The sequence below is a fragment of the Phyllobates terribilis genome, unplaced genomic scaffold, assembly GCF_046119375.1.
Source record: "Phyllobates terribilis strain yellow unplaced genomic scaffold, ASM4611937v1 Scaffold_12__6_contigs__length_324123572, whole genome shotgun sequence".
NCBI lineage: Eukaryota > Metazoa > Chordata > Amphibia > Anura > Dendrobatidae > Phyllobates > Phyllobates terribilis.
Window position 1 is genome coordinate 67430801 of NW_027362772.1, and position 18825 is coordinate 67449625.

The following is an 18825-nucleotide window of genomic DNA, read 5'->3' on the forward strand; positions in this document are numbered from 1 at the left end:
TGTCCAAAGCCTGCGCATCAGCTCCCACAGGCCCTGCCGACAAGGGCGCCGCCTCCTGGTGGTAAGTGATAGCAGGGCGCTTGTGGGTCACAACGCCACCCGGTGCCGGTTCTCGGAGCACCCGGATGGCTCTGTCCTTGAACTGTGCAAAGCCCAGATGGGGATCTTGTAAGGCCATTGCCCGCAACTGGGTTCGGTGGGTATTACAATACAGTCCCTCTATAAACTGTTCAGTCAACAGCCTGTCCTCGTTTTCCACTCCATCAGGGTCGGTCTGCTTAATGGCCCTCAGGGCCTCTTGTAGGTTTAGTGCATAGTCCCTTATACTCTCATGCGCTCGCTGCTTGCACCCGTAGAATCTAAGCTTAATCTCGGCTGAGGTGCGGGTATCAAAAGTGTCCTTCAGCCGGGTTAGTATCCCTGCGACAGTCTTCCTCCCAGGTGGCCAGGATTTTACTTCCCTTTTGGCTGCCCCGGTTAGTTGGGCCACCAGGATGCTCACTTTTTGCTCTTCTGTGAGGGGGTACACCTGGAAGAGGCTATCCAGCTTTTCTCTAAAGTCATGCAGGGTATGTGACTCCCCTGAGTACTGGGGTAGCCAAGCTGCTCCCGGGATATAGGGCATGGTGAAGGGCATAACTGCAGCAGCGGTGGCGCTGGCGGGGGTTGAGGCAATGAAGCTCTCCTCCGCCTCCGACATCTTCCTCCCCCCTAGTGGACCGTGGCCTACCTTGCGATGATCCTGTTCCGTAGGCCGCGGCTCCGCAGTAGATCGTCAGGGTTGAGGACCTTCCGTCGCGCTCCGGTGACGTCGGCGTCTGCTGGGCTCCTTCCAGGACCTTACGCAACGTCCGGACGTGAGGCGGGGCTTCAGTTCTCGCGCGCTTTCGGAGTCCACGCCCCTCTTCTTCCCGCGCGGCGTCCTCAAGATGGCGTCCAACGGCGGGAAAACTCCACGGATGGCGGGAAGAAGGCTGAAGATGGCGCCGGATGGCGGGAATCTTCACAGATGGCGGGAAGAAGGCTGAAAATGGCGCCGGATGGCGGGAATCTTCACCGATGGCGGGAAAACTTCATGGATGGTAAGTTTTAAAAGTCTCTTTTTCAGGCACGCAGTACCCGGTGGTTGCGGGCACGAAATCCTGCCGACTACGCCAAAGTTGACGCGCCCCTGGGCCTGTGTCGCGCTGCGTTGCGCACGCGGGAGCTTACCCGGAGCCGGATCTCTTGAGGGTTGTAGTCTCGTGGCGATGACCCGGTCCGTGCCCAGGGAGTCAAACTGAGCGGCGATGTAACAGCGGTAGATGTAGGACGACTACGCCACCCGTTGAATGCAGCTATGGAGCTGCCGCTGCAGGACAGTCCGCTGAGGCCGGTGGATGGATGGTGCAGCGTAGATGGTATAACCCCCAACGGGAGGGGTATGGCCTCAGGGCAGCAGATGTGGATGATGGGGGTAGCAGGAACCACTCAGAGACGGTGCGGTGTAATTCAGGGTCTTTACTGGTAACAACGATAGACCCTCCCGGAGTACTTGCTAGTGAACGGGGCCTGGTCAGTCCTTGAGCAGATGGGATCTCCCCTGGCCAGGCGGAGTTGTAGGCCTCCCAAACTGACTGTACTCTTCTGGCTACCTTGCTAGAAGCGGATATAAGTAGCCCACGTCCCTGAGTGTACCGTGTGGTGCTCACCCGTATGGCCGGTGACTCGGGGCCTTCTAATGGCTTCCGCTCCACGATGGCGGTGCTGGTCCCACGCGTGTGACCGTGCCTTCGGGTTTCTGGGCCTGAGGACCTGAAATCCCCTGCCGGTCGGCTTCTGCTGCTGGGTAAGAGTTAGTCCCCACAGCCTCGGACGCCGGGTCCGGTAAGAAAGCTTCTCAGTCAGGGCGAGCTCTGCAGCTGCCAGCCCCTGACTCGTAGTAGTATTGCTTCTGCTGTTTCTTGTCTCTACTCTCCTTGACTGCTAACCCTGCTTCAGCCCCGGGTTTATATAGGGGAAGTTCTTCCCCTCCCAAGACTGGGCAGGAGGTGTGGCATGCACAGGATCCCTGACCAAAGGACCTCCCACCTGCTCTCAGACATAACATCTCTATCACTGTGGCAACCAGACCCCTGGGGTGTCACATATATAGTGTGTATGTGTGGTGCGTACGGCATATACAGTGTGTGTGTGTGGTGCGAACGGCGTATACAGTGTGTGTATGTGTGGTGCGTACGGCGTATACAGTGTGTGTGTGTTGTGTACGGCGTATATAGTCTGTGTATGGTGCGCACGGCGTATACAGTGTGTGTGTGTGTGTGTGTGGTGTGTATGGCGCATACAGTGTGTGTATGTTTGGTGCGTACGGCGTATACAGTGTGTGTGTGTGGTGCGTATGTCGTATACAGTGTGTGTGTGGTGCTTTCGGCGTATATAGTGTGTATGTGTGGTGCGTACGGCGTATACAGGGTGTGTGTGGTGCGTATGTCTTATACAGTGTGTGTGTGGTGCTTTCGGCGTATACAGTGTGTGTGTGGTGCGTACGGCGTATATAGTGTTTATGTGTGGTACGTACGGCGTATACAGTGTGTGTGTGTGGTGTGTATGGCGCATACAGTGTGTGTGTTGTGGTAAGTACGGCATATACAGTGTGTGTGTGTTTGGTGCGTATGGCGTCTACAGTGTGTGTTTGTGTGGTGTGTACGGCGTATACAGTGTGTGTGTGTGTGTGTGTGGTGCGTATGGCGTATACAGTGTGTGTGTGTGCTGCATATGGCGTATACAGTGTGTGTGTGTGCTGCGTACGGAGTATACAGTGTGTGTGTTTGGTGCGTACGGCGTATACAGTGTGTGTGTGTGTGGTGCACACGGCGTATAAAGTGTGTGTGTGTGGTGCGTACGGCGTATATAGTGTTTATGTGTGGTGCGTACGGCGTATACAGTGTGTGTGTTGTGTACGGCGTATATAGTGTGTATGTGTGGTGCGTATGGCGTATATAGTGTTTATGTGGGGTACGTACGGCGTATACAGTGTGTGTGTGTGTGTGTATGGTGTGTATGGCGCATACAGTGTGTGTGTTGTGGTGAGTGCGGCGTATACAGTGTGTGTGTTTGGTGCGTATGGCGTCTACAGTGTGTGTTTGTGTGGTGTGTACGACGTATACAGTGTGTGTGTGTGTGTGCTGCGTACGGCGTATACAGTGTGTGTGTGTGTGTGGTGCGCACGGCGTATACATTGTGTGTGTGTGTGTGTGCTGCGTACGGCGAATACAGTGTGTGTGTTTGGTGCGTACGGCGTATACAGTGTGTGTGTGTGTGGTGCACACGGCGTATAAAGTGTGTGTGTGTGGTGCATACGGCGTACATCGTGTGTGTGTGGTGCGTACGGCGTATATAGTGTTTATGTGTGGTGCGTATGGAGTATACAGTGTGTGTGTGTGGTGCTTATGGTGTATACAGTGTGTGTGGTACGTACAGCATATAGAATGTGTGTGTGTTGCGTACGGCGTATACAGTGTGTGCATGTGTGTGGTGCGCACGGCGTATACAGTGTGTGTGGTGCGTACGGTGTATATAGTGTGTGTGTGCTGCGTACGGCGTATACAGTGTGTGTGTTTGGTGCGTACGGCGCATACAGTGTGTGTGTTGTGTACGGCGTATATAGTGTGTGTGTGTGTGGTGCGTATGGAGTATACAGTGTGTGTGGTGCTTATGGTGTATACAGTGTGTGTGTGTGTGGTGCGTACGGTGTATACAGTGTGTGTGTGGTACGTACAGCGCATAGAATGTGTGTGTGTTGCGTACGGCATATACAGTGTGTGTATGTGTGTGGTGCGCACGGCGTATACAGTGTGTGTGTGGTGCGTACAGCGTATACAGTGTGTGTGTGTGTGTGTGTGTGTTGCGTACGGCGTATATAGTCTGTGTATGGTGAATACGGCATATACAGTGTGTGTGTGTTGCGTACGGCGTATATAGTGTGTTTGTGAGTCGGTCGACAGGGGTAGGGGTACTCGGATACCGGGATGGATGGGTTACTTCTGTGGGGATTACGGTTGGTCGGTTCCTGGTTCCGTGCCCTGGACCGTCAGTAAAGGAATAGGGGTCAGGATGATGGGAGTATTGTGTCCTGATGCCTCCTGTGATAACTGGTAAAATCGGCTACCAGCGCTGTGTATGGTTGCTGAGGTGATCGGCATACGGCTTGTACGAATGCTATAGGCAGTAATGTCAAAGTAGGCACACACACATTAAGTCTTTGTTTCAGTACCTTTCTTTTACTGATGTCCGGTAACAGCTACAGTTCAGGAGGGTAACCAGGTTTTCGGTGCAGGTAGAGATATTCACTCTGGAGATTTGTGAGGCCTCCTCTAACACTGTGTGCGTTGTTTGGGATCAGTCCTGCCTTAAGCTGAACCTGTCACCTTTTACTTTCTTTGAGGTCCTTCTCCACAACTGACAATGAGGACCGTTCCTTGGGGCTACCAATTCTCTTTCTGGGCCCCTGGTCCTATACTTGGTCAAGTTTGGCAACTCTTTCCCCTTGTTCTTCAGGGGGAGTAGATCCTCCTGATCTGTCCGGGTTTTCTATGCTATTCCTGAATTAATAGCAATCTCGGACTCCGGTGTCCGGGTGAGCAAAAGGGATAATAGTTTTATCTCTTTCTTTCTCCTTCTAGCCTCCGTCCCTCTCTCTAGGGCGCTTCACAACACGGACCTGTTTCCTAGTTCAGGGCTTAACTGGTCCTCAGCCAACAGCTCTCTGTGTCTCCCTCCTCCTTCATCCCTCACCAGACTAACTGCCGCTTTGCTGTCTCCCTGGAAACTGACTCCTCCCCTCAGACCTGGGGTGGAAGGTGTTGTGTGTGCCCAAGTGTACATCTCTCCCTGCACCTATGGATCCTGTGGTAATCCCCCGCAGGGGTGCCACATATGTGTTTGTGGTGCGTACACGGTATACAGTGTGTGTGTGTGTGGTGCGTACAGCATATACAGTGTGTGTGTGTGTGTGTGTGTGGTGCGTACAGCGTATACAGTGTGTGTGTGGTGCGAACAGCGTATACAGCGTGTGTGTGTGTGTGGTGCGTACAGCGTATACAGTGTGTGTGTGGTGCGAACAGCGTATACAGCGTGTGTGTGTGTGTGGTGTGTACAGCGTATACAGTGTGTGTGTGTGGTGCGTACAGCGTATACAGTGTGTGTGTTTGGGGTGCGTACTGCGTATACAGTGTGTGTGTGTGGTGCGTACGGCGTATACAGTGTGTGTGTGTGTGTGTGGTGCGACGATGTATACAGTGTGTGTGTGTGTGGGGCGACGGTGTTCAGCTGGTGGTACCTCGCAAGAGGCTGGTACCACCAGCGGTTTCCATATTGAGACACCCATCAGTTGGGTGTCCCAATATGGCGGTCGGCGAACTTCAGCTGCTCGGAATTGTGGGATCCGGACACATCTGGACGGAACAGTATGTGAAGACATTACAAGGTAAGTATATATTAGATGAGCCTCCTTTTTGTTATGTGGCAGACTCACTTCAAATTTGTTGATCAAATTGTTCTTTAATAAAATTACATTTTATTGCATCTTGTGACCATAATTTCGTTTGTTTTTTCTTCTTTTTTGATTTTATTGGTCCTTTTCTTGACAGACACGCCCATCAAATAACTGAAAATTCTGGGAAGAAAGGGGGACAGTTGAATTTCCTAGAACAGATGATTCAATAGTTTCTGGTGCAATCGGTTTGCGCTATAAACAGACACTGAACAAGTTTGGAGAAGTCAGCTCTGAAGCCTGCAGAATTATAAATGCAGCTCTGAAAAGTGATACATTCTGTAACTCAGGATATTAATGTAATCTATTTATAATGGCAGTTGATTCTACATATATATTATTGGATGATGTCTAAAGATTTTGAAAAATGGTTAAATAATAGAGATATCTCTTAAAATAGAGAAATATGGGTCGGTTACTCCTCCAAACCGCAGAGGATTCCTTTCTAGGAAGACATACCCACTACATTCCTTGTGTTCTTTAGCCCAAACAAGTCTCTTTTGCTTGTTGCCTGTCCTTAGCAGTGGTTTCCTAGCAGCTATTTTACCATGAATGCCTGCTGCACAAAGTCTCCTCTTAACAGTTGTTGTAGAGATGTGTCTGTTGCTAGAACTCTGTGTGGCATTGACCTGGTCTCTAATCTGAGCTGCTGTTAACCTGTGATTTCTGAGGCTGGTGACTCGGATAAACTTATCCTCAGAAGCAGAGGTGACTCTTGGTCTTCCTTTCCTGGGGCGGTCCTCAAGTGAGCCAGTTTCTTTGTAGCGCTTGATGGTTTTTGCCACTGCACTTGGGGACACTTTCAAAGTTTTCCCAATTTTTCGGACTGACTGACCTTCATTTCTTAAAGTAATGATGGCCACTCGTTTTTTTTTACTTAGCTGCTTTTTTCTTGCCATAATACAAATTCTAACAGTCTATTCAGTAGGGCTATCAGCTGTGTATCCACCAGACTTCTGCACAACACAACTGATGGTCCCAACCCCATTTATAAGGCAAGAAATCCCACTTATTAAACCTGACAGGGCACACCTGTGAAGTGAAAACCATTTCCGGCGACTACCTCTTGAAGCTCATCAAGAGAATGTCAAGAGTGTGCAAAGCAGTCATCAAAGCAAAAGGTGGCTACTTTGAAGAACCTAGAATATAAGACATATTTTGAGTTGTTTCACACTTTTTTGTTAAGTATATAATTCCACATGTGTTAATTCATAGTTTTGATGCCTTCAGTGTGAATGTACAATTTTCATAGTCATGAAAATACAGAAAAATCTTTAAAAGAGAAGGTGTGTCCAAACTTTTGGTCTGTACTGTATATATAAAGAATATAAAAATTAGATACAAATTACGCATTGAGTATCAAGAAAAATATGAAGCCAAAATTCTAAGAGTAATTAGATGATACAAATCTTTAGAGCTCTACATGTAAAAAAAATAAAAAATAAAAAAAACAAGCAAATACAAAAAAGAACCACAAAAAAAACCCAAACAAAAACAATGCAACCTAAAATATGACTGGGCATAAAGAGAGAAATGGCTAAATCTTAAAATTTCTATTAAGATGCTTTATTAGAATATTTTTTATTGTATTGGAGTATGTGTAGGTAGTTTCGAACTGGGGTGCCAAGGGCCCATCACTAACATTGACTTGGGGGTCCACTGTTTAGCTTCATGCAAATATTATATTACCCTCTTTGACAAATTTACTTCTGCTTCTATATAAAAATAAACTAGGTAGTTTGTTGAATGAATGAATGATGGGATCCTACTTTTGTCTGTACATAGTGAACTAATGTATTGGCCAACTACTGCTCATGTTGGGAGTTAGTGGTTTACTCTTGCATGGGGGCCCACCGGAGGATTCTCCTGTTCTCCAGTGGGCCGGTCCGAGCCTATGTGCAGGAATAAGGATATTTTTGTCTTGATAAGTGAAGATAATTCTGTGGAATTTGGAAAGCAATTCCTTGGAAATGTCATCATACAGATTCTCGAGGAGTATGATGACATCTTGTTGCAAACATGTCCCTAATTATTGCGCTGAAGTTCCTGGAGGAAGTACGAGTCGCCTGTAAACCTCTAGTGCGGCTTCGAAATAATTAACTATTTTGGATTTTTCTTTTGAAGAGGAGGAAGGAAGTTTACCCAGAGTCATAAGTTGTGTATAAATACTAGTCATCTTCATGATTAGCACGTTTTGCAATAATGCGTAAAAATTTGAAAACGTGATCATAAATGTCTGAAGAATCATTATTGAAAGAAACAAAATGGGCTGTTGTTTCCTCTGAAGCATTTTGAGTTTGGTCACTATGAATTAGAAAACTATAATGAATAGATATTGTGAAAATATTTAACAATTTTAGAATTTTTAAATTCGGCAGCTTCTCTGATTTTTTTTTTTTTGTGAGTCCATGAATCGCAAGGACTCTAGCTGCCCTGAAAAAATATGGTGAAATTATGAAAAAACTAAAAATCTTCTATTGTTCCTTGCCTTGAATAGACTTGTGTAACAGTCTGAGGTCTCCTAGAATTGGATTGAACACTTTTCAAGTTCTTTAATGCAAACACAGCCTTAATAATATCACTGTGATTTCGACATATCTGGCTATGGGTACCGTAAATCTATGGAAACTGTTCATCACTGGTGTGCAGTCACACACTATCTGCACAGTTTATTCAGTGTTTTTTGGCTTTTTTCCCTTTTTTTATGAGTAAGTTGTATCATGTCTTCTCACTATATTCTCCAAACAATGGCTGCTACATTCCATGCCTCAGCTTTTATACAGGCTATAATGTCCTCCCTGATGGGCTGTGCTATGCTATGTGATAGCAACAAGGCATTGTGGGGAAGCCCAGCGCATGAAGTCATACGAGTCTTCTCTGGCTGATGTAATGTTCTGCTAATGCTTTTAAAAATATATAGAAAAGTTTGTATCACCCTGTTTTTCCAGTTCAAATATAAAGAAATGAAAAATAAAAAATAAACATTTGTTATCGCTGTGTCCAAAAAAAAGTCCACTGCACTTTTCACAAAAATGCAATAAATTCTGTTTTTTTTTAAATATTCAAGTTGCCTTTTCAGAGAGGAAGAGGACTAGAACTCTACAGCACCACCTGTTGGAAGCAGCGATCCTAGAAGTCACTATCGACCCCTTAACGAGCCTTGTCATATGACTTAGGATAAAAGCCAAATCATTACTTTTTTAAAATCACGGCACTCATAATTTTTTTCTGTTTAGAAGAGTGAATGGTGTCATTCAAAACTACAACTCAACCTGCAATAAGCAATCTGTCGTATGACTATGTCGACATAATAATAAAAAAAAAAGTTATAGCTCTAGGAATAAGGGTGGGAAGAAACTAAACTAAAGTGCAAAAACAAAAACATTGCAGGGTCATGAAGGGGTTAAGCTGTAAGTGACTCTTTGCCAGAAAACAAGTGCAGCATGTGGGTGCACGTCTTTACAAACCTCACCCACTGAAAGAACACATAATCAGATCAAAAGACAGCACTCCAAGTTTGTGCACTGCTCCTCCTGCAGTCAATGCACCATAACATGTACATCTGAGCATAATTCCTGTCCTTCAGACCTAAAATTATATTTTAAAACTTTATTGATGCAATCTGCCACCAACTGGCAAAAAGAGGTAATGCAATAGCCTGACATATAGGGAACCTGTCACTTTCGAAAACATTATTTACCTCCAGATATACAGTAGGGTTAATCTGCAGGTAAATAGAGTTATAATGCTGTCCGGCTACCTTATTGAAAGTGTCGCTATTCGGAGAAAATTAACTTATTTCCTCATAGGAGCTGTCAATCAAAGTCGGCTCTCAATCACAGTGTGCAACCGTGATCCCCAAAAGGATCTAAAAACAGAAATAAAAACTGGACATGTGAACAGAGCTTAACTCATTCTTCTGTCAGCAATGTGCTGGAAAATGAAGAGCCTGTAACAGCAGACTACTGCAAGTTTTTTATGAAACCCAATTGCTCAAATGATTTTTAACCACAAATACAGTGGCATGTAAAAGTTTGGGCACCCCTGGTCAAAATTACTGCTATTGTGAACGGTTAAGCAACTTGAAGATTAAATGATCCCTGAAAGGCCAAAAGTAGAAGATGACACATTTCCTTTGTATTTTAGGCAAAAAAAAATATAGATATCATCTTTTTTTTCATTTTGAAAATTACAAAATAGGAAAATGGCCATATGGTGCGTGAGACATGATCAGACACATCCTGTTTATTTATGAAAGAGGGACTCTGAAAGTCACAATGCCAATTTTTATAGGGCCATCAGGTGGCATTTACTATTCTTAAAGAGCCATCAGCCGGCTATGCTTTTTTGTTACCATAATTAACTAGTGGGTCTCCTATACTGTTATTGCATATGCAGTGAGTGGCAGGGCTGCCCAAAATTTTGAACGCACCCTAATACCTCTTTGAAAATTTGGACGCACCCCAATACCCCTTTGAAGAGACTTAGAGGAGGGCCTCGTGAAAACAATGTTCCCATTATTAGGAAGTTGGTCTCCCATACTGTTTTCCTATGTAGTGAATGCTAGGGTGGCCAAAAATTTAGACCTACTCCAATGCCCCTTGGGAGAGACGTAGAGGAGGGCCTCCTGAAAAAAAATGTTCCCATTATTAGGAAGTGGGCCTCCCATTGTGTTTGCCTATGCAGTGAATGCAAGGGTTGCCAAAAATTTTGAGGCACTACAATGCCCTTTGGAAGAGACGTAGAGGGCAATTATTAGGAAGTGGGACTCCTATAGTGTTGGCATATGCAGTGAATGCAAGGGCTGAAAAAAAAATTGGGAGGCACTCAAATGCCCCTTGGAAGATACATAGAGGGCCTCATGAAAAAATGTTCCCATTATTAGGAAGTGGGTCTCCCATAGTGTTGGCCTATGCAGTGAATGCAAAAATTGGGAGGCACTCCAATGCACCTTTGAAAACACGTGGAGGAGAGCCTACACTTCTAATGGCCATGCACTAAGTGTATGGGGTGACAAACATTTACCCCTGGGGGGTATACATGAATATACTGTATAAATTTTTTTTTTTACTGACATCATAAACACATTTAAAAAAATTATGTGGGTGTTGCATCACGGACCACGGTCACCCTGGTGATATGGTGGTGGAGGATGAGGATGAGGAGAAGGACAAGAGCAAATAGCCTAAATCAGGAAGCGTATACCCATGTCTGGGTGTGAAAAGGTGCATGGGAATACACCTCCCAAAAAAGACACTGGATTTGAATTTATGATACGCTGCTATCATTCGGTGGTGTTGAGAAGTCTGGCCCAATCCAGCCCTTGTTCATTTTTATAAGAATCAGCCTGTCAGCAATTTCAGTTGACAGGCAGATGCGCTTATCAGTTATAATTCCACCAGCGGCACTAAAAACCCGCTCTGATAAAATGCTAGCCGCAGGGCAGGCCAGGACCTCCAAGGCATAGAGAGCCAGTTCATTCCATGTATCCAGCTTGGATACCCAATAATTATAAGGCACAGAGGAATCACGGAGGACGTTGGTACGGTTGGCAAGGTACTCCCTCGGCATCTTCCAAAACTTTGCACTCCTTGTGAGAGTACCCAGCAACTCAGGGCCTGTGATATAGGAGGGGGTTGAGAAAACTCTCCCAGAACTTTGAAGGTGTTCCCCTGCCTCTGCTGGATTTGAGTTGTGTCTCTCTCGGCTGTACTCCTTGATTGTTTAACGAACTGTGACCTCTGCCGCCAGCGTTTTCAGATGGGAATTTTTTTAATAGTTCCGCAACAAGGTTTTTCTGGTACTGCCCCATTTTTGTAGACCTGTCCGACTCAGGAATAAGAGATATAAAGTTCTCCTTGTAGCATGGGTCTAGAAGTGCCACCAACCGGTAATGACTGTCACCCAAAATTTTGAGAACGCGAGGGTCACGGGAAAGGCAGCGGAACATAAACTCAGCCATGCATGCCAGACTGCTAACAGGCAAGACTTCCATGTCCTCACTAAGAGGACGACTGACTATGCTCTCCTCCTCCCTGTCCTCAGGCCATCCACGCTGAACAGAAGGTATCACAGTTGTGCAGGTAGTACCGTCTATAGCGCATGAAACTAGCTCCTGTTCTTCCTCCTCCTCCTCTTCCTCATTGTCACCCAATCCATGTTGGGATGAGATGAGGCTGGGCTGTGTGTAATCACCCTGTATGGTTCCTTGCTCCATCTCATCGTGCTCCGCCTGCAATGCATCCTCTTTGATTGTGAGCAGAGTACGTTTCAGAAGACAGAGAAGCGGGATGGTGACGCTAATTATGGCATCATCGCCGCTCACCATCTTGGTGGAGTCCTCAAAGTTTTGGAGGATGGTACAAATGTCTGACATCCATGTCCACTCCTGAGGTCTTATGTGTGGAGTCAGAACTAAATACCGACGGCCTTGTGGATGCTGGTACTCAACAACTGCCCTCTTCTGCTCACAAATCCTTCCCAACATCTACAGTGTAGAGTTCCAATGCGTGGGGACATCACACACCAGTCGGTGAGCCGGAAGCCGCAAATGCTGCTTAAGCACGGCAAGGCCGGAGGAAGCTGTAGCTGACTTTCTAAAATGGGCACACAGGCAGCGTACTTTGACAAGCAGATCCGGCAGCTCCGGGTAGGTTTTCAGAAACTGCTGAACCATGAGGTTAAGCACATAGGCCAGGCATGGTACATGTGTGAGCTCGCCTTGCCTCAGAGCCGCCACCAGGTTCCGGCTATTGTCACACACGACCATGCTTGGCTGTAAATTCAGCGATGTCAGCCATAGATCTGCCTGCTCTTTCAGAGCTGTCCACAACTCTTCAGCATTGTGCGGTTTGTCACCTAAGCATATTAGCTTCAGCACAGCCTGTTGCCGCTTGGCTGGGGCAGTGCTGCAGTGCTTCCAGCTTGTGACTGATGTGTCATTTCGGAGATGGAGGCTGAAGAGGAGGAGGCAGCTGAGGCAGATGAGGTGCAGGATCTGTAGACTGTCGGGGCAACCCTGATTGACCTAGGGCCCGCAATCCTCAGCGTCGGGAGGATGTGTTCCATCCCAAGGTCCGACTGGGTCCCGGCTTCCACTATGTTAACCCAGTGTGCCGTCAGCGAAATGTACCGTCCCTGCCCACAAGCACTTGTCCACATTTCCGTGGTTAGGTGGACTTTCCCTGTAACTGCATTGTTGAGGGCACGGCTAATGTTGTGGGACACGTGCTTGTGTAATGCGGGGATGACACCCCGGGAGAAATAGTGGCTGCTGGGGACCAAGTACCAAGGAACGGCCGCCACCATCAGATTCCGGAAAGCTTCTGTCTCCACGAACCTAAAAGGCAACATTTCGAGCACAAGCAGTCGCGAAATGAGGGAATTTAGTAGTGTGGCCTGTGGGGAGTTGTCTGCGTATTTGCGCTTTCATTCCAAAGACTAGGGTATGGACAACTGAACGCAGTGCTGGGACAAGGACATGCTTGCTGATGCTGCTAGTTGAGAGTGTGCAATGACAGGTGTAGGGTAGGAGGCATCTTCGCATGCACTATGGATAGGGGATTGGCTTGCACGCACAACAGCGGAAGAAGCAGTGGTGTCACCCGTAGACACTGTTCCTGGACCCCGGGGTTCGGCCCACAAAGTTGGGTTCATTTCTGCCATGTGCCTGATCATGCTGGTGGTGGTCAGGATGGTAATTATGCTACCCCTGATGATGCTGGCCTGGCAGGTGGTGCAAATGGCCTTTTTGTGGTTATCGTCAGAGTCTTTTAAAAACAACCAGACTCGGGAAGACCTAACAGTTGTACTGGCAACTTCTGTCGTGTTGGTGTTACGGGGAACAGTTGCCCGCTTTCTGTCTGCGGCCACCAAACTGCTTCTTCCTGCCTGTTGCGGGGCTCTGCCTCCCTCCCCCTGTGTGCTGCTGTCCTCGCTCTGAATGTCCTCCTGCCAGGTTGGGTCAGTTACTATATCATCCACCACCTCGTCTTCTACTTACGCACCCTGGTCCTCCTCCTGACTTTCTGGCAATTGTGTCTCATCATCGTCCACCTCTTGTGACACTTTCCCACCGTCGCCTTCGTATGACTGTGGCTGCTCAAATATTTGGGCATTGCTACATGCCATCTCCTCTTGCTCCGCTTCAAGTGGACCGGGCGAGAGGCCTGAATCTACAAATGGAAAAGTGAACAGCTCTTCGGAGTGTCCAAGTGTGGTATCAGTTGTCTCTGGGCACTCGGCATGGTGGGAGGAAGGAGGATCAGGGTGAGGAACATGTGGTCCAGACTCACGGCTACTGAGACTTAACCGTGTAGAATACAGGGTGGTAGTGGTGGTTGTGGCTAAGTGACTGGAAGCATTATCTGCTATCTAACCAATAACCTTTTCACACTTCTCGGTGTTCAATAGTGGTGTTCTGCGGTCCCCTATTAATTGGGACAGGAAGGTTGAGCGAGAAGATGTGGGTGTTTGTTGTGGCACAATTTCAGCTTGCCCACGGCCTCGGCCTCTGCATGCACCATCACCATCACGTCCAGTTCCCTGTCCCTTGCCATGTGCCTTGCCCATAATAAATGGAGAACAATATTTTCCACGCTCACTACTGAATTTGGAGCGAACTGATATGTGATCTGTTTGACGGATAAACCACAGTTTTAAATAGCTGGCATGTAGGTAACTATTTTTAACAGTGCCGACCTCGTGTCAATAAGTTCACTGACACACTGCAACAAAATTTCAACGGAGGCCTGAATGGCAATATTTTCACTGCAATTATATGTGATCTGTGTGACGGACAAACCACAGTTTTAAATAGCTGGCCTGTAAGTAACTATTTTTAACAGCGTCGACCTTGTGTCAATAAGTTCACTGACACACTGCTACAAAATTTCAATGGAGGCCAGAAATGGCAATATTTTCAGCGCAATTATATGTGATCCATGTGACGGACAAACCACAGTTTTAAATAGCTGGCCTATAGGTAACTATTTTTAACAGCGCTGACCTTGTGTCAATAAGTTCACTGACACAATGCAACATTTCAATGGAGGCCAGAAATGGCAATATTTTCAGCGCAATTATATGTGATTCATGTGATGGACAAACCAGTTTTAAATAGTTGGATTTTTAGCGCTGTAATGTGGAAAGGAACTAGCTGTATTCTGCAGTGCCAACAAGCAAATGGCGCAGAAAAATGGTGTTCTCTGGATTGCTTTTTAAGCAAATAATCAGGATTAAGATAAAAAAAAATATTCCTGGCCCCTGATACCTATGGCTATTTCTACAAATATCTGTAAAAGCACCAGCAGACAGAACAGGAATGGACCCTCTTCCTATGTGCACTGCAGTCTGCTATATACCCTGCCTGCTTGCCTAGCACTGATATCTCTGCAGCTGGATTAGTCCTCAGAAGGACTGTTAGTTGAGATGGATATGTGTCTTTAATATAGTCTGGTATACCTACACTAACTAGAAACAAGCAAATCTCTCCCTAGCTCAGCAGCAGCTCTCCCTACACTGTCTAATTCCGGAGTGACTGTGACGAGCATAGTGGCGCCAGGTCTGATATAGACCTGATGACGCTGTGCGGCCAGCCAATCACTGTAATGCCATAACCAACATGGCTGTGGCATTACAGTGTGTGGCAGACAATGCCTGCATGTTGATTGGTGCTCTAAAGAGTGGCAAACATGCAGGGAGGGGACCCGAGCTCCCGCCGAGCAACCTCGGAAATACTCGGCGAGCGCCGAGCATCACGAGCAGTGAGATGCTCAGGCCAGCACCGAGCAGTAGTGAGCATGCTGGCTCATCACTAACCATCTATAAAAAAGCTGAAGTTGAAAAGAGAATGGTTTGTACAAATTGGATAATGACCCTAAACACACTTCAAAATCTACGATAGACAACCTCAAAAGGCGCAAACTGAAAGTTTTACAATGGCCCTCACAGTCCCCTGTTCTGAACATCATTGAAAATCTGTGGCTAGAGCTCAAAATAGCAGTACATGCAAGACGACCCAGGAATCCCACAGAACTGTAAGAATTTTCCAAGGAAGAATGGATGAAAATCCCTCAAACAAGAGTTGAAAGACTTTTGTCTGGCTACAAATACTTTCAGAAGGGGGTGCTACTAGATACTAACCATACAGGGTGCCCAAACTTTTGCATAGGCTTATTTTCCTTTTTGTAATTTGTAAAATGTAAAAGATGAAAACATATACTGTATCTATATTTTGTGCCTAAAATACAAAGGAAATGTGTCATCTTTAACTTCAGCCCTTTTAAAGATCATTTAATCTTCAACTTGCTTCACTTTTCACAATATCCGTAATTTTGACCAGGGGTGCCCAAACTTTTATATGCCACTGTACATGCATTTAAGTAAAAAAATGGCCATAGAGGTGTCCATATCTTTTAACCTAGTATTTACACTACAGTCATGGCCAAAAGTATTGAGAATGAGACAAATAGTAATTTTTCCAAAGTTTACTGCTTCATTTTTTGTAATGGCAATTTGCATATACTCCTGAATGTCAAAGAGCGATCACCTTAACAGCAATTACTGTACTTGCAAAGTCAATATTTGCCCAGAAAATTAACTTTATCCCCCAAAACACATTCAACATCATTGCAGTCCTGCCTTAAAAGGAGCAGCTAACATCGTTTTAGTGATTGATCCATTAACACAGGTGTGGGTGTTGATGAGGACAGGGCTGGCGATCAATCAGTCATGATTAAGTAAGAATGACATCACTAGACACTTTAAAAGGAGGCTGGTTCTTGGTATCATTGTTTCTCTTCAGTTAACCATGGTTATCTCTAAAGAAACACGTGCAGCCATCATTGCACTGCACAAAAATGGCCTAACAGGGAAGAGTATTGCAGCTACAAAGATTGCACCTCAGTCAACAATCTATCGCATCATCAAGAACTTCAAGGAGAGAGCTTCCATTGTTGTCAAAAAGGCTCCAGGGCGCCCAAGAAAGACCAGCAAGCGCCAGGACCGTATCTTAAAACTGTTTCAGCTGCGGGATCGGACTACCAGCAGTGCCGAGCTTGCTCAGGAATGGCAGCAGGCTGGTGTGAGTGCTTCTGCACACACTGTGAGGCGGAGACTCTTTGAGCAAGGGCTGGTTTCAAGGAGGGCAGCAAAGAAGCCACTTCTCTCCAGAAAAAACATCAGGGACCGACTGATATTCTGCAAAAGGTACAGGGAGTGGACTGCTGAGGACTGGGGCAAAGTCATTTTCTCTGATGAATCCCCTTTTCGATTGTTTGTTACATCTGGAAAACAGCTTATTCGGAGAAGAAGAGGTGAGCGCTACCACCAGTCTTGTCTCATGCCAACTGTAAATCATCCTGAAACCATTCATGTGTGGGGTTGCTTCTCAGCCAAGGGAATCGGCTCACTCACAGTCTTGCCTAAAAACACAGCCATGAATAAAGAATGGTACCAGAATGTCCTCCAAGAGCAACTTCTCCCAACTGTCCAAGAGCAGTTTGGCGCCCAACAATGCCTTTTCCAGCATAATGGAGCACCTTGCCATAAAGCAAAGGTGATAACTAAATGGCTCATGGAACAAAACATAGAGATTTTGGGTCCATGGCCTGGAAACTCCCCAGATCTTAATCCCATTGAGAACTTGTGGTCAATCATCAAGAGACGGGTGGACAAACAAAAATCAACAAATTCTGGCAAAATGCAAGCATTGATTATGCAAGAATGGACTGCTATCAGTCAGGATTTGGTCCAAAAGTTGATTGAGAGCATGCCAGGGAGAATTACAGAGGTCTTGAAGAAGAAGGGGCAACATTGCAAATATTGACTTGCTGCATTAACTCATTCTAACTGTCAATATAACCTATTGGTACTCATAATATGATTGCAATTATATTTCTGTATGTGATATAAACATCAGACAAACACTAATAAAAACCAGAGGCCAGCAGATCATGTGAAAATATAATTTTGGTGTCATTCTCAAAACTTTTGGCCATGACTGTATGTCCACAGATGTGATACCTGTATAATTTAATGTTAAATAATATGAAAATATTACATTATTCAGACATAGAAAAGTATAACTCAATGAACACAAAACTCTCAAGACAAAACAATCTGCTCCGTCTTCGGCCTGTATATTACAATTTTTTTGCCGAAAACATTTTCTGGATTGCCAAATGCTGGGTTGAGGGATTTCTGCAATTTATCTCATGGTTTTTCTCACTGGTGGTTTAGCCTTTGCTGAGATCTGGTTGTGAGCCTTCCATCAGAGGTATACGAGGACTCCCCAACTCCCATTGAAAGCTGCAACATATTGCATCGTACAGCCATACACCATTCTTTGCCACTTTCCTCCCCTTCCATCATTACAATATATTAGATCTTCATTTTCACTATGGCCTCCGAGTCACTACAGGTCCAGTTCGGTTGACTTCTTCTCAAGAGAAACACCACCACTGAGGACACCCCACCACACTGGGGTGGTGTTCTCTCTCAGGACAGTAAACCTCATCTAAGGAACAGGAGGAGGCAGGTACAGAAAAGTGATAAACTAAGTGATAGAACTTCGGCTTGATCAAGCGCTAACAAGGGCAACCACAGAACTTTCTCATATCCATATTAGAGTCCTATGAGCAAAGGGTGGAGTGGTGAAATGGGCAAATCCCATCCAGTGCTTTTTCTTGGCTCATGGTGTTCTTTAAAACATTTGATAATTCATTCTTTCATTAGCAATTCTCTTTGATCTAGCATAATATACAGAAGGCTAACAGCTACTGTAAGTCAATAAAGCTGCATTACGTCACACTGTGTCACTGACCTTGTCTGAGTTCATTGCACCAGGAGTTGTGAGTGTGCTTTGGTTTCGGTACAGACGGAGAATGTGTGAATCTAGATTTTAACTTTCTGATTTTGCAGTTTTAGATTGAAAGAAATGCATTTTAGGTTTAATGAGCTTATCTTTGAATAATACTGCACTTATTAAATAAATTATCTGTACAAGAGCTAAATAATAAGTCCACACAATGACCAGAATATTCAATAATATCACCCTATAGTGCCAATATAGTCATTATACATTAGGAATACACTGGCACTTTGCAGAGAGCAATAATGCTATAGACCTCACATAAGTGAATGCAGTATAGTTACATCCATAGACTCACATGTTACATTTTCTTTGATTATATATATTCTCACTTTATTCTTTTCTTTTCTATATGGCCCAGACCACCAGGATTACCTCTTCTGGCTACCACCTCTGATTGCTGTCTTTCTTTTATTCTTTTCTT